This window comes from Scatophagus argus, chromosome 22 (assembly GCF_020382885.2).
Source record: "Scatophagus argus isolate fScaArg1 chromosome 22, fScaArg1.pri, whole genome shotgun sequence".
Classification (NCBI taxonomy): Eukaryota; Metazoa; Chordata; class Actinopteri; family Scatophagidae; genus Scatophagus; species Scatophagus argus.
The window spans coordinates 14,415,448-14,431,614 of NC_058514.1; the positions used below are offsets into that span (position 1 = coordinate 14,415,448).

The following is a 16,167-nucleotide window of genomic DNA, read 5'->3' on the forward strand; positions in this document are numbered from 1 at the left end:
GAAAATATCATATACACTTGAGTATCACAATATTGTGTATGTTTTGAGATACTGTGCTGACTCTAAAAAAACACTATCAATTTTAAATCGATAGCTTAAATGCGAAGATTTGTGGCCGTGGTTCATTTCATTTTGTGTCGTGTTTAAACGCCTAGCAGCTGCACATAATGAGAGAATAAAGACAAAGATAACAGGCCATCCCACTGAAACAACACATATTCCTTGCATGCAGTATTGCCACATACTGAATCATAAGCCCTATACTGTGATATTTATCGTATGTGAGATTCTTAACAATAGACAGCCCTAGGCCATACAGTTCCAGTGGAGTTATATATCAGTTTCAGAATTTGTATTCTTCCAGTTAAACATTTACTCTAATGTTAATAAACTTAATAATTTTCAGTTAGGAGCTTCAGTATCAGGATCAAGTTGCTTGTGAAAACTTTGAAAGGCTAAATTCAGTTTACAGTTATATGAGTGCGGAAAAAGCAACAAAATCATCAAACTTGAGAACCACAACATATTTAAAAGATTCTGTATGATGAGCTCATCATTTCAGCTATAAATAATATTTGTTTTTAATGTGCATTTCAAAAGGCTTAACATCACCAATGGTTTTACACCCTGGTGCATCTGAAGCTGCTGACCAAGTCTTTAAGTTCATTTCCACCCCATCAGCAGAGGATAACACTATGTAAGAAGCAAATGATCAACCTGATATATTTAACCAGGTCACACAGTAAGTCTAACCAGGTCATTGTCCTGACAAATAGGACGTAGGTAAAGAGAGGATGTAGAGAGAAAAGGAGAGAGTGAGAAAGGATTTTTATCATGGTTAGATGTCTGTTCCATTGTTTATTAACTCCCTGACCAAAGACGCATATCAGCAGGCCAGATTTCTAAGTGCTGGCATGTGCCCACTTGGCAGAGGCAGCCCGACCACCCCCCCACCCCACCCCAGTTCTCTCCCGTTCTGCTGCCTTCTGTTAATGTGCGGTCTTACATAGTGGTTTACAGGCAAACCATGGCGTGTTAAGAAACCAAACGGCTCAGAACTGCTTCATTATCTGTTGTTCGAGGCAATTAGGATAAGATAAATCTAAAGACAAAAAGGAAGCAGAGGAAAGTAATGTAAGTGAGGTTAGTGGTTCTATTGCCTTTGTGACTAACTAGCTAGAGCTAGGCACTCACTTCTAAGGCTTCAAGTTCGTGTCCAAGTTTGTCACAAAAGGCTTTCATATGCAATAAGACACCTTTTAGTGGCCATATTGGAGGTTCTCTATATACTCTTGGTCAACACTGCCTGAAGACATGACTGTATTCACCCCTATTTACGTCTTAGCTTTCAGCCGAATTCAACTGGTTGAAATTCTTGAGCAGTGTTTTGTCAGCTAAATCGACTAACCGCAGTCACTAGTCAACCAACACCACTGTTAGCTGTATCACTTCTCAAAAACACGTCAGTGTTTAATCAATGATTAATATGTAAAGATTTGTGCGGTTCATTTTGTGTTATGTTAAGATCTCCAACAGATAGACAGTGGTGTAGCAACATGTCTTCAGCCTTTTGACTCTGTCATTCCAACGTAACAGCGTCAACCACACATTGTTAGTGTAAAGTCAAAGAACACAGAACTTATATGCAATATCACATTACACTGAATTGAAGCCCCTGTGTCAGGATATGTATCATAAGACCAGATTCCTGCCAGTACACAGCCCTATTGGTGACATATCTGTGGTTCACCCTGTTCTGAGGAAAAATTCAATCAAGAGCCAAAAAAATTACATTTGGACATCACAACAAATTGGTTCAAGTACATTTACTAAAAGTTTCTGCATTTGCAACGTCACCCAACGGCTCCAAACCAACCACTGCATCATAACATGGATAACAATGACAACTTGCTGTTTTATTAATCAGTTAACAATCTATTTGTGTAGCACTTTTCATACAAGAACAATGTAGCCCAAAATGATATAACAAAGCAAATGCTGCAAGAGAAAACTGACTCATTGTTTATTCTCAAAACGTGGGCAAACAGATTTCTGTGTAAAAAGTTTGACTCATAAGTCACCAAAAGATGGCATGTTGTTCTCGAAACTACTGTCCTTGAAAACCAGTGCAAGCCCACAGTAAATCTGACATCCTAGGAATCAGATGCTGCACATACGTACATTCTGAGTTTTAAATACAGATCAATGACTGACCACAGGACTATAAGGCCCTTACAGGAAATCCATGGCATTTTACAAATAATAACCACATCAGAGTGCTTCCAATGAGTATAAAATCTGCCGGTATCCAAAGTGACTGCACTCGCATCCTGCCAATTCACTAACAAAGCAAGGGAGCCTAATTGCAATGAGTATCTTCTGACGAGCATAGTGTCTGGGACAATAATTGATGCTGAATCAGTAATTGGACGAGACGCATTGCTGTGTGATGTGTGTGTGTGTGTGTGTGTGTGTACCAGTCGGAGATTAAAGGGTTTGCAGAGTCATCTGGACCCAGAGGACATTAGCAGCCACACCACTGAAATGAGAGGGGAAATGATAAACAAACTAGAGTTCATTCTGTATGCATGAGTTGCTGCCTCTGGGCCTCAGAAATGCTGTATTTGTGCCATTTTTATTTAACTTTTGAGCAAATACAGTTACATTACCCAAGTGGACAGTTATATATGGCTTATATATGGACACAGAAACATAAATTATTTCAAAACCAGGGTCACCAAATCGTATCCCAGCTTATATTGTTTTCTGACTGTCCAGTGGAAAAATTATTTTTTCAATGAAATGCTGCTGAGTGGGTAGTTTACACCTGCTATTTGGTCTGTGTCATTCTTTTAAAGTTTAAAGTTTTGTGTTGACTTGTGACTTTACTTTTGCGCTCGTTACCTCCTTAAAAGAGTAGTAATGATTGTGCCACTGGCATGCAATGAAAAGTTGAACTGTGTAAAGATTTTTCGACATTTCATTTAGTTCGTGGATCTTGTGGATATGCTTGAGGGACTATACGTACACTCAAATGAGCTAAAGCGTATATAACAGAGGAGTTACTTGGAAAGAATAGTCTGGTCAGAAAATGACTTCATATTACTGCAGTGCGGCCTGTAAAAAGGACAACACTTACACCTTATCATGATATGGTATCCAAAGCCAATACAATACAATTTCATTTTGAACAATTGTGTTACTTATTAAAAAATTGGCCTTTGCTCTGGGACATGATGGCATAGTTCTTTGTTCTTAAATCTCAATACTAAACATTATTCTTTATTATAGTAGACATTATTTATTTATTTTCTAGTGGAAGTCCTCTTTATTTCAGGTGAGGTGGTGCACCTCCACCATAAAAACACCACAGAAAACACTGGTGTAGTTGACCACAAACTCATATTTGCCCCTCTCTAATGTTACTGAATATGCATAAAGAAGCCTGTTCATAGAGCGCCTCACTAAAAATAAGGCCATTTTTCCCATCAATCCTTGTCCCATGGGTGACAGTCTACATTTCATCTACTTCCATTCACTCCGCACGGAAAAAATGAAGCCTCCTCCACTGCCACTGTGGACCATACAACATTACAGAATGAGTGTGAGTGTGTGTGTGTGTGTGTGTGTGTGTGTGTGTGTGTGTGTGTCAACATACAGCACTGAGACTGCATGCACTGAGATCAGTGATTTTCCACGTAGCCTCAAGCTGTTGAATTCTTAATATGGATCGAGAGGTTTGCATCCTCTGGCACCTAAACCAAAGCGCACTCTTTGAAATGTACATTGAAACATTAGCATGTGGTGCTGCTAACCTAAAGTGAACTCATATAACCCCCCCCCCCCCCCCGTAACCTCATGATTCATGCGAGCCACGTTCAGTTTACCCGCGGCTAACCCCAAGCGCTAACCCACCACTGCTTTGATGGTACGATTGATGCCATGCTGATTGTTGTACAAGGAGAAAAAGTGGTTGCCTTCCCTTTGTGTCAGCAACATTCTCTGGCCGGGGGTGCAGCCAAATCTTCCAAGACACGCATACATACAAACACCACTACCGGTTACGCAAGTAGAATCACACACACAGACTCACACACAGCTAGTTGCCTAAACAGAAGTGAATCCAAACTCTAATTTCATATACAAACTTGCACGTACAAATAATAGCAAACACAGCCCCAGAGCCTGAGCTGAGGGCTCCTCAGGAGCACAGAGAGGTTTTAATACTTTCATAATGACATGTTGCATTGTGCAGCATACAAATGCATTAAGAGCAGATTAGTGGTTGCTGAAGTCTTCAGGCTTTGCTACCTTGCCATAAAGAATAAGACAGAAAGCACAAGGAGGCAACTAGGTTAATGAAATGTGTTGATGGGTCTTTGAACACCACCAACAACCGAGTTAAAGATCCAAATGGAGATGTAATTCTAATTGGTGCTGAAACTCCCGGCTGACACGTAATAAGGGCCTGTGATGTGGAGTAGTTGTGCCACAAGAGAACAGCACAAAGATTCATGTTGAAGATGTGGGGCTTGCAGAAACAAAAGGAGCCCTGTAAAATGTAAATTAGTCCCCTTAATTTCCTAGGATAGGTGTACAGGCATATATGTGAGTTAGAGCGCAAGCAGATAGTGACAAATCCTGAGGGAGTCACAGTGAATGTGCTGGATTCTGCTGCTGGTACATGTTGGTAATAAACATAAGGAGAAAGATGTAGTCACAAGGGAGGGTTTGGCTTGTTTTCTGTGATGGTGTAGAGGGGATCCCATAAGTGTGACTTCTTTTTTATCAGTCCCTTTTACTTCACAGATCCTTCCTTTAATTGAGCCGATGGTTTTTCATGTGAATCCTGCAGGCTTCTGGCAGAAGTCGATCTTCATCTCCCTGCCGTTAGCATGTAATGTGCCAGCTTCAGCACTTGCCTTTCCGCTACAAGATCATTAAACCGCCATGCCATTCATCATTTCTGATTTACTCCAAAAAGGGAGCAAAGAAAAGGAAAAAAAAAAGATGCACACCCAAGTCTCCTTTCTCTGTGTTTAATACACACCCATTTCAATGTCAAACTCAAACTTAAAATGAGAGGGGAGATGAATGAGTCTGATAAGAACCAAGCATGGACTATTCTACTTATCTTGACACATTACAACTGATTGGCTATCAGTCTTGCAGAAAATTACATAAAAATGCAGATTCATATCATTTGCTGGTGCACAGCGGCAGTGTTTCATATTAACACATTAGCGAGTGAGTCAGGACTGAAAAAGGACCATTTAGCCCACTGACACTACACACGAGAGCATGTAGGTGCTGGATCTGTTATCTCGTCCTTTGCAGCTTTGAATCTATTTTCATCTTTTCTTTTCTTGTCGCCATTCAACTGTAGCTTGTTCCTGCCACAGCGTTGGCATTTTGGCCATCAAAGTAAAGACCCTGTTGTCAGCCCTGCCAATCAGCAGGAAAAGAACTCGCCTGTAGTCACCACTAATGTATTACATCAGATTCCATCAAGGCTCAGCTGGTTTGGATCAAAACCACATTTTGCCAGAGATTGATGGAAGCGTTTAGAGATTTAATTGACACAATGACACTTTAAACCTAAACACAGCTAAACCTAAGGCTGTCAGTCAGCAGTAACTTTTTCTGGTTTTAACTGAATTAAAACCATAGCACTGCAGTGGATAAAATAATCTAATGTGGGCAGTTTAAATCCCTAGATTGCCTGAGAAAATGTAGCTGGAGAAATAAAGAACGAGCCACAATCCCTACCCTCAACTACCCTTGCAGACTTGACCAACAGTCAAAGAACTTGTTTACACTCAACAGCTCCATATTCAGCAGACTGTCAATGTGTGGGATTGTGTGAATCTGAAGTGGAAGTGCTGGCAAAGAAAACACACCCTCCATTGGCTCCTCTCTGGACCAGAAAAGGTTAACAGAGATGCTGGCCAATGGAGGCTGTGGTAGGGAAAGTAGGGCTATGTCAGGTGTCAACAAGGCACTGGTGGAATCGTGGGTTGTTGGAGCTGCTGTACAAAAGGTTAGTATCCACAAACAAGCAGATTGGAGTACTCTACATTAATATCCATCTAAAGCTCTTCATATCAGGCATCCATTCCAGCCTTGGACTTACCATTTTGTCAAAGCCAGATCACTCTAAGGTAAATTCAAAGTCCTTCTCACTGTTATCTCCCCAACTAACAGCCCTGCTCCAGAACATATCTAACTGCTCAATACATTTGGGTTCTTGATATTTAAAATATGAGAACTGCTGTCATTTCATTTTCAAAATTTACCTGATGCCAATATCTGGCTCGCTTATTATGAATGGCCAGATGATCAGCGTGTATCTAATGAGTTAGCAAAGTAATGAAAAAGCAGCTTGTGAGGAAATACTTAGGCAGGGTACTGCTAAGGTCATCAGTTTTGTCATAAAGTTTTTGGTCATAAACCAAAGTGCTGAACAAATTAAAATTTTGACCTGATGAATGATTGCAGGATCACCAAAGTGAAAATGATTAATCCTGAAATTTCATGACAGTCAATCCAAGAAGTGAGATATCTTGCCAACTATGAGATGGAGTAGAGTAAAAGTCAGTGGATCATCAAAGCCTGAGCAAGACTATCTCTTCTAAATTTCATGGCATTCTATCTGATAGTTGTGGAGATATTACAGTCTAGGCTGACCAAAGAGCATCTCTTGTATCGTGCTCCTTATGCCATAAATCTTTCAATGTGCAAACAGTGTCCAATGTTGTTATATTATTAAGGCTCAGTGTATTTTTAGTACAATGTTCTCCCAAAAGCCAATCTGGAAATTTTGTATCACAAATGGACAGTTTATTTCCTTCAAATTTTACACGATGTGAAGATAAAAATGTTGCTGTTTGTTTGCTTCAAAAAGACACTAGGGATAGCACTAATGATTACTTATATTACTGACTGATGCATGCTTTATGGTTTAGTCTTTGAAATATCCAAAAAATAGACAAAAAAGTGATCACAGTATTATAAGCATGAGCAGTGACAAATACAGCATCACTCCCATCAACATATTTAGTTCCATCCACTGAAAATGAATAGAAAAACATATCATTGTTCAATTTCAATATTAAGACAACAACCAGCACCAGAGGTAGCTAAGACACTCTAAAACTCTAAAAAAACAAAGAAGTTTAATTTAACTCAGCTAATTCACTTTCAGTGTGGTCTCACCTCTGGGGGATCAGGCGAAAGTCCAAATTTCAAGGAGTCTTAATCTTCATTTTCCACACCAACCTTACAATCCCTCATTGTAGTGGAGAATTTATCCACAGCTCCTGGCTGCTCAGGGCCACAGCGCGCTATCTGTCATGACAAGTTCATTCAGCATCCTCAAAGAGCAGCTTCACAGGCCATCAGTGTCATGAAGCTTTCTGCCCTGAACGCTCACTGCTGACAAATAACCACCCTCCCTCCCAGCCTCTCTTTGTGTCTCTCATTATTCCCTATTCTCTCTGTCTGGAGACACAAGCCTTTCCCGTCTCCAGAAAACAGAACAAACAGCCATTTGTTTCCTGTGCTTCTTGTCTCTTTGCATTGATTACACATAACTTTTGCTTTCTGTTCTCCCCCTTTTAATTCTGACTCAAAAAAGCTTTGCAGTCAACTCTTTGAGCATCCACAAGTAGCGTGCAAACACAGCAAAATTTTAATGGGTTACCCCAGATTCACTGCAAGTCATGCAGACAACAAAGCATGATGTGACAGAAGAATGCTCCAATATTGATTAGTTAGTTTTGAGATAAACTAATTATTAATGCATGAGTGCATCAGATGGCGTCCCTCCAGGTACTACTTTGGGTCCAATTAATCAAACGAGACTTCCTCCTAAAATGACAATAGAGCTAATCTGTGCTGATGGGAGAGCATGTCGCTGCTCTCCATCAAGGCCGTTAAACCCTTATCTGTGGAGGTTCTTCCTAATTCAATCTGACACTTTAAATGAAGTATCTTCAGCCATCATTGATCTCAGTGAAACGCTATCCTCATGATCCAACGCAGACATGACCCAGGGGCACAAAAAGAAGTTGTAAAATGAAAGCTGTGTGACATGAAAGAGAAGAAAGGAAGGGAAATGAGGATAGACTAGGATTGAAGAACCAAAGCTGTTAACATGTAAGATTTTTGTGGTGAGGAGTATGGGAAGAGAAAAGAGAGTTACAGACGAGTACAGGAGTGGAAAAGAAGCTAGATCTAATGAGGAAAAGGAAGAACAGGGAGAGCGATAGGGCTAAAGATTGAACAGAAATACAATCAAAGCAGACGAGAAGACTAGAAGGGGCAGACAATAGAAGAGATAGTGATAATAGAGATCTAAGTGGAAGGACCAAAGCTGGAGATGAGGGTTGAGTCCCTCAGGGCTCACCCTGTCAGATTCGTGCGCCACAGCCGACTGCTTGTAATCAACCTCAATGGACTGTTCAAGCCCAACACATACCTGCTCCGCATCTTATCAAAACTCAGGCAAGAACCCAGCAACTCATCTCGTACTCATTCAAGCAAGCTACAACAACAAGCGAAGTTCTGCCACAAATGTTGACTGTATTGCTTTGCACCAGAGAAAGTATGAAATCAAATTTTTCAGATACTAATGCCACCTGAGTTTCTGTCCTTTTCAGATGCTCTGCTTAAGAAAACAGACACACGTCACAAAAGCTAAAAGCCAGAGCAATACAGAAGATGATCCTAGTTGACTTCAACTGGAGTCCTGAGTTCTACTGGAGTTCAAAGCCAAGACCACATCCAAACAGGGTTGACAACGTCAAGACAGAAACCAGAGCAAATGTGAGTAAAATGTGATACAAAATCAACAGTCAACAGAAGGAGTTTGTGTCATTCTAAATGTAAAAACAGGCTTTAATCTCCATCATAAACTAAAAATTCATTGAAACCTGCTTATGCAAGAGAAGCATATTTGAAATTCAAACTGCTCAAATGTGGGGGAAAATTGAATGCTTGTTCTAGTGTGAATTTTAAATTCAGTGCAGGCCTACCGATCAGCCACAATATTAAAACCACTGACAGGTAAAGTGAATAATGCTAATCATCTGTTTACAATACAATGTCCTGCGGGGAAACCTTAGCTTCTGGCAATCATGTGGATGTTCTTTGCCACACACCACCCACCTTAACACTGCACCCCACCCCCACCCATTCTAGCTCATTCTAGAAGTGAGTTTCTGCTGCTGCTGCTGGATTCATTGTGCCTTAAGGGTTTGAAAATGAAGACATATATGTATGTATATAACTGCTCAATCAGATAGCTGACCAACAAAAATTAATGAGCGACTATATTGATATTCAACTAGTCGTTTCAGTCATTTTTCGGGCAAAAATGAGACATATCTGGTTTCATCTTCTCAAACCAGCATTTACTGCTTTTCTCTGACATATGTGATAGCAAATTAAATACTTCTTTAACTTTTGGGCTGTTGTTCAGGAAAAAAACAAGCAAACTGAAGACATCACCGTGGGCTCTTAGTAATTGTGGGAAATTCACAACAACAACAGGTGAGAAACTAAGTAAAAAAACAGTTCTAGAAACAAACATTTGATACAATAACCTGCAAGTTAATCAACAATAAGTACAGTCCATATTACATACAAATCATTTGGAATCTAATTCTGAACAGGGCTGCCAGTAATGATTATTTTCATTATCAAATAATTTGCAGATTATTTCCTTGATCAATTTGTCTATAAAATGTCAACAATTGTGGAAAAATGGTCATCACAATTTCCCATCTTAACATTGCTTTTTTTGTGCAACCAGCAGTGCAGAACCCAAAGACTCTTCATTTACTTAAATGAATGACAAAGAAAAGCAGCAAATCCTGACATTTAAGAAGCTGGAACTTGCTTGTAAAATGACAGAAACGATAAATCAATCATCACAATAGCTCTAGCATTGAAAGAGAACATAGAAAGAAAGGTTGATAAAAAAAAATGTTTCTTAAATCTTTAACAATCTTTAACCAGGTGCAACACTAGAAATGAAATACACACTGTACATAAATCAGGCAAGGACTAAATGAAGTCTAAACACCCAAAGTCCTATTTAAAGCACCATAGATACAACACAGTTAATGACGTCTCTTGGGTTAATCAAACTGCTTACTGAAGCAGGTTCATTCACCCTACCAGACTATATCCATCCCCAACATGACTGCAGAGTCCTGGCACACTATCGTGCCTGCTTGCTGGGTTGATGGTGAGTAAGGCTTAGACAAATCTCTCTGGTAAGGTTATTAGTATTCCCTGGGGATCCTGAGCCCTCTCCATTCTGCAGCTTCTGGTGGAATGAATGAGGAGGTTAACACTATCAATGGGCCCATAGCCAGCTCTGGCCTCACACTGGTCCTGTGGGATGGAACACCAGATGCCGTAGCATCTCACTTGTTACACAATCAAGGAAATAATTGGTGCGCCTGACTTGGGCATGTAATTCAATTAGGGCAATAAAGGAGCCTTTACTATTCTCTGGAAAAAATACAAAGACTAAAACATGATGAGAGCCTCACTTTCTTGAAAGCCGTATAATCAAAAGAAGCTTCAGAAACGTGCCTATAAGCAGCTTGAGGGAAAGTTGGAAAGCATGAAAATCACTTAGACTTTGCAGGTAGTTCACAGTTACCTCGTGTTTTTTAATCTTCTGTGGCATCCCTATATGGGGACTTAGATTGGCTATAATATATATAATATGCAATCTATTTCAGAATTTATTGTAAGATTACTATAGATTTTTTGGTTTCATGACATTTGGCTTCATTGGTTTGTTATCAGACGACTCTTTACAGCCCCCATACAGACAAAAATCGATGCTGCGAGCCACTGGATCTATTCAGCCATCTATTATTAAAAATGTTCCAGGAATTCATGAGAGCAGGCTGTGGGTGATACTAAATAGATCAAGATGAGCCTTAATCCACATCTGTGCCTCGTACTGCTCAGAAGATGCTTCCCCCTCTGTAATATTTCAATAGCATATACAGCAAAGCCTATAGGCGCATCCTCAGCCCGGAGGCATCCTCCAGACATTATGAAGGAGGCAGAGGGCAGCGTGATGGATGGTGCTGGCCGTGCTGCCTGGAAGTCTGCAGCTTCACATAAAGTTTGTCATTACAAAGGGAGGCAGACACAAAAAACAGGCAGATACCAGACACGTAGTCTACTCTACTGGAGGGTCAAATACTCATTGACTCTGCACAGGCTTTACTTCTCTGCATTTTAACAATAAGTTTAGTGATTCGAGCCAGCTTTAACACAAGTCTCCATTTTTTTTAATGCAAGCCTTGTCAGTGAGCAAAATCCAGCTGCTTAAACTGACATGAACGGTGAGATTCCTGTTGTTTGCCTTATGATTATTACTTGGTCTGCGTTTTCACTCACGTCACTTACTGAGAACAGCATGTGAAGATGCTTTTGAGCGTGGCATCAGAAATAACAGTCACTTTCCCGTGCATCACTGGGCAGCCTCGTTAATCTGACAGCACCTTGCACAAGTGGTTTGTATATTTACACCCAACAACCAGTCACACTCATTTAGAGCAGGTGCAGCCTATCTGGAACAATCCATGTTGTGCATTGTTCATTCCCACAAGCCCCTCTGGGCGCTTCACAAACCAGTACCAAAAAAACACTAAGTGACAAAATCACACGTTTCTCCTCCACAATTGATGGTAGATTGTCTTACCTGGCATCTAGCAGCTGACGAGGGGAGGCTCTGTCTCTCTCTTTACCGCAGCTCTTTATTCACACAGGGAGACCAAGGCGTATTTTCAGAGAAAGTACAGCGTCGGGAAAAGCAGTTTTAGGTCTCCTTAAAGATGTTCCCGGAGAGCGGAGAGGACGGCTGTCAGCCCGGGTGTCTGCGGGAGAAAAAGCTGCGCTCAGGCTGAGAGAAAGCGGGTGCAGCCTGCAGACCGTCGGAGCGCCAAGCCCGTCTGAGCGCTCAGCGGGGGGAGTGCAGCTGCCCGGCCGGACACCAGGTGGCGCTATAGCACACCAAATCCCTGACAGTGTGTGTGTGTGTGTGCTGTGGGCAGGGTGCTCCGTGTGTTATGGGGGAAATTACAGTCACAGAGGTTTGTTAGAGGTGCCAAGCAGAGCAGCAGCCTGAAGTTAAACTGGGGGGGGGATAAAACAATGCAGCTTTAAACACTGAACTGACAATCAGATGAGACACAGCAGATGCGAGTGGTTCTGAGGTGGTCCCAAACTCACCCCCCAGGGCAGAGCCAATATTCAAGCTTAAAGATCTGTGCTGATCACGTGCCTTGAATGCGTTTCATTGTGAATTATTGAAAAGCAAATGAGTGTAATTGCATGTGAAAAAAGTACATTTTTTATCCATCAAGATGTGGATTGTGCAGGTTTTATACTTCAGTATGATGATCTTCTTGATCTTTGCAGATTCTCTGTAAATCAACTGCAGTCAAAGTAGTATTCAGGTCATTTACCAATATTGTAAATACTCCCATTACAAATAAATTTAACTTCCTTCAATTTAAAGTACAGAAGTGTCATCGACAGAGTGTGCTTTAAGTATTGCAAGTAAAAGTACACATATAAAGGGTTTGATAACGTTCAGCCGTTCTAAACTTGTTTGTTGATTTTCTGTATTACTTTACTGTTTCTTTTTACTGTCCCAATGCATTTCTTCTTGTCTCTGTTTCAAAACGTATATTTTTAACCCAACAAAATAATAAAATTTTAAACTGTTCACCAGAAATTTATCCCTGGTGTTGTGAGTCTAGGCCTTAGGCTTTCATATTAAGAAATGACATTTATATAAAGTATAATTAAACCATTAAGTGAATAAATAAAACATGAGAAATCCATGTTAAAAAAAAATCTCACACTGGTGAGGCTTGTGTGCGGAGACTCCTGGCATTAATATTTGCAAATATCATTATCAGCATAAAGAGACCACTTCTAACTAAAACGCTTTTGTTTGATTGTTTTGACAGAATTCGGTCCTAATCTGTAGCAATGTTAGCACTTGCTATCCCAGAGTTATTTAACATCATAGTTTCCTGCTGTAATCAAACCACAGATGTGGATTGTTTGAGTTTGTTGGTTTATTCTCTTTTCTTGCTCCAGCTTACCCAGTCTTTTCTTCTTCTTGGACCTCAGGTTTTGTAAAAATTATTGTCGATGCCCTTGAACAGGATGCGAGTCCCGATCGTCACTAAGATTAACACGTTTCACATTGTTTTCACGCTGTGATTTGATATATTGTCCTTATAAAGTATCAATTATAGTCGCTTTAAGTCATTTCACACAAGCTGAATATTTCACGTTTAAGACAGGTCGCCTCTTTAGTTAGTCGTTTGTTTTTCGCTTTTCACTTTTGACTTGCCAGTGTGAAATAGCTGCACTGTGTTAAATAAATCACTTTTTTTCCATTTAGAAACAGAGTCTGTGACAAGTCTGCTTTCAGTCACCTGCCACAGCTCTTCGGCAAGGTTTCCCAACAGTCAGCAAGAACAACCCTCCCAATCAAATGAGAAAATATGTTACCGATCATGACCTCCCAGACGACGCATGGAAACATTTTCTGATGTAGCATCACTATTGGCAGGACAACATGATTTGTCTGTGATATTTAAAAATCTTTTAAAAAATACATCATCAGTTTGATGATGTGATAACGCTTTGTTTAAGGTTTGGTTTGGTTTAGGCACCAAAAAATGTGGGTTAGGTTGAGGGAAAGATCACAGTTTGGGTCAAAATGAGTACTTTGTTAAGGTTTTGCGGACCTTTGTCATTAAATAAACCTTTGATTACAGTTAGGAAAAGATGGTGGTCATTGTTTCGGAAACCAGATCTGATTGCTGGTTGGAAACAGGAAACAAACAACAGTGTCCTGTTTTAAAGCCCGACCTCCTTCGTGTGTGGACTTTGTGGCTCAGTAGAGACACGGCACAATGCGTCACACTCTGAAACCCACTCCCACAGGAGGGGAAAACACTCAGTGCCAAAATATGCCACCAAGGGCTGAACACTCAATAAGTTCCTGTAAAAATGCACAAAATACTGTACATCTGAGCAGTTGTGTATTCTCTCTGGAGGGAACGCTAAACCTAACGTTATCACTTCAACCTCGAAATGTATTCGGTTGATCTTACTGCTGATGCTCTCTCATCCAATCAGAGAGGAGCAGATTAAACACGAAAGAAGAAAAACCTACAAAAAACACAGAATGCAGTTAAACATATGCCTTTAACATCTGCTCTTTTTGTATTCTGTTTTTCTCTGACACTTCAGGAGTTTTTGTATGGTCAATATGTGTGTGTGATGTAGCACATTGTAATTACATGTATGTGAGGAGGTCAAGGATTCAAGGATCTGTACTTGTCATTTCAGCTATGTATGTGCAACACACAACAGTGTTCCTCCAGGATGCTACATGGTGCTACACAGAAGACTACTAAGTAAAAAATAAATAAAGAAAATCCATCCATCCATTTTCTATACCGCTTTATCCGTCAGGGTCGCGGGGGAGCTGGAGCCTATCCCAGCTGACTACGGGCGAGAGGCGGGGTTCACCCTGGACTGGTCGCCAGTCAATCGCAGGGCCAACACACAAAGACAGACAACCACACACTCACACCTAGGGGCAATTTAGAGTAGCCAATTAACCTAATGTGCATGTTTTTTGGTATTGTGGGAAGAAGTCGGAGAACCCGGAGAAAACCCACGCAGGCACAGGGAGAACATGCAAACTCCACATAGAAGGGCCCAGACCGGGATTCGAACCTGGAACCCTCTTGCTATGAGGCGACAGTGCTAACCACTGCACCACCGTGCCGCCCCAATAAAGAAAATAAAGAACAAAAATAGAAATAAAAAAAGTAAAATAGAAACATGCACTGATATTCACAAGTATATACACAGTTCAACACAAAGAGGACATACAAGGCACTGCAATACAACAAGACATTCGGGTGTGGTTGTTAAAGTTTTGAGGTGGGTGTGCGTGTGTGTTTGTGTGCAGTGTATGTGTATGACTGTGTCAGTCCTGTCTCTAGGAGTTTAAGAGTCTGATGGCTTGGGGAAAGAAACTGTGTCAAAGTAGGGTCCAAGACAGTGCAGTTCCCAAACCAGGCAGCGATGCAGCTGCTCAGGACACTTTTCAGTGGTCCCCCTCCCTGTAAAATGTAAAATAAAAGGCTAACAGGCTGAAAACAGCTGAAAACAACCTTTAGCCTGAATTTTTCAAGCCACATTTGAAGAACATGAGCCAGGTCAGCATAGTGTGTAGAGGCCACCGTTGTTTTTTTCTAGCTTATTAAAAATAGAAATCTGATCTATAAAAAGTAGTAATCTGGCATTATACTGATATATTAGTAAAGCTGATATTCAATCTTCTCTCATGCTTCTGTGTTCATCATTGGACTGAGGTGATAGGAATTTCAAAAGGAGTTGAAGAAAAGGTGGAATAGGCAATGAGCTGCATACACATACTATTAGAACTATAATAGTGTAAAGTAGCCATGTAAAAATAGACAAAGAGACGTTTCTGTAGGCTGAAGGGAAATGTTTACTATTCAAAATAGAAGTTTGATAGAGCATTCACTCATCTTTTTGAGTGCATTTGGTTTCCATAGAAACCACCTTGATATATTCAAAGACGTTGAATTGTGGTTTTCAACAAGATTGGGAACATGAACATGGAGGTCACACACAAACACTTACACGTCTCTGTCCTCCACACACAAACACACACACACACACACACACACCTGTCTGATCTGCTACAGCCCTTCAGTCCCTGTTGTCCTCACTAAATCACACCACTCTGCCTCTCCAAACACGGCTGATGGGTATAATTCGAGGGTGATAATAAGTGCTGAAAGTGTGTGTATGTGTGTGCGTGTGTGTGTGTGTGTGTGTGTGTAATTACCACATTCCCAGATGTTACCTTGTAATTGGAAACTTTACTGATTGCCTGGCAACTATCCTTCGTCATGTTTGCCAATCAAAAATAAAAAATAAAAACAATCACCACTGACTGTCATCACATCAATTATCAATCAATAATTCTAAAATATTACATGTTTTTTTTTACATTTTGTTTGTATATATTTATATATATTATGTATTTTAGAACTCTGTGACATG

At 40.4% G+C, this 16,167-nt stretch overlaps 1 protein-coding gene across 2 annotated transcripts in view; it reads right to left on the reverse strand.

Annotated features, from left to right (window-relative positions):
- Positions 1–12,099, reverse strand: part of nav3 (neuron navigator 3) — a 372,135-nt gene extending 360,036 nt beyond the window's left edge. The window contains exon 1 of one of the 2 annotated variants that reach the window (XM_046378519.1): positions 11,735–12,099. The gene's annotated coding sequence lies outside the window, so the exon portion shown is untranslated. Of the gene's footprint in view, positions 1–2,477; positions 2,954–11,734 lie in introns of those variants that run through there. The other variant, XM_046378520.1, reaches the window with a different exon arrangement.
- Between the last annotated feature and the right edge of the window lie 4,068 nt (positions 12,100–16,167).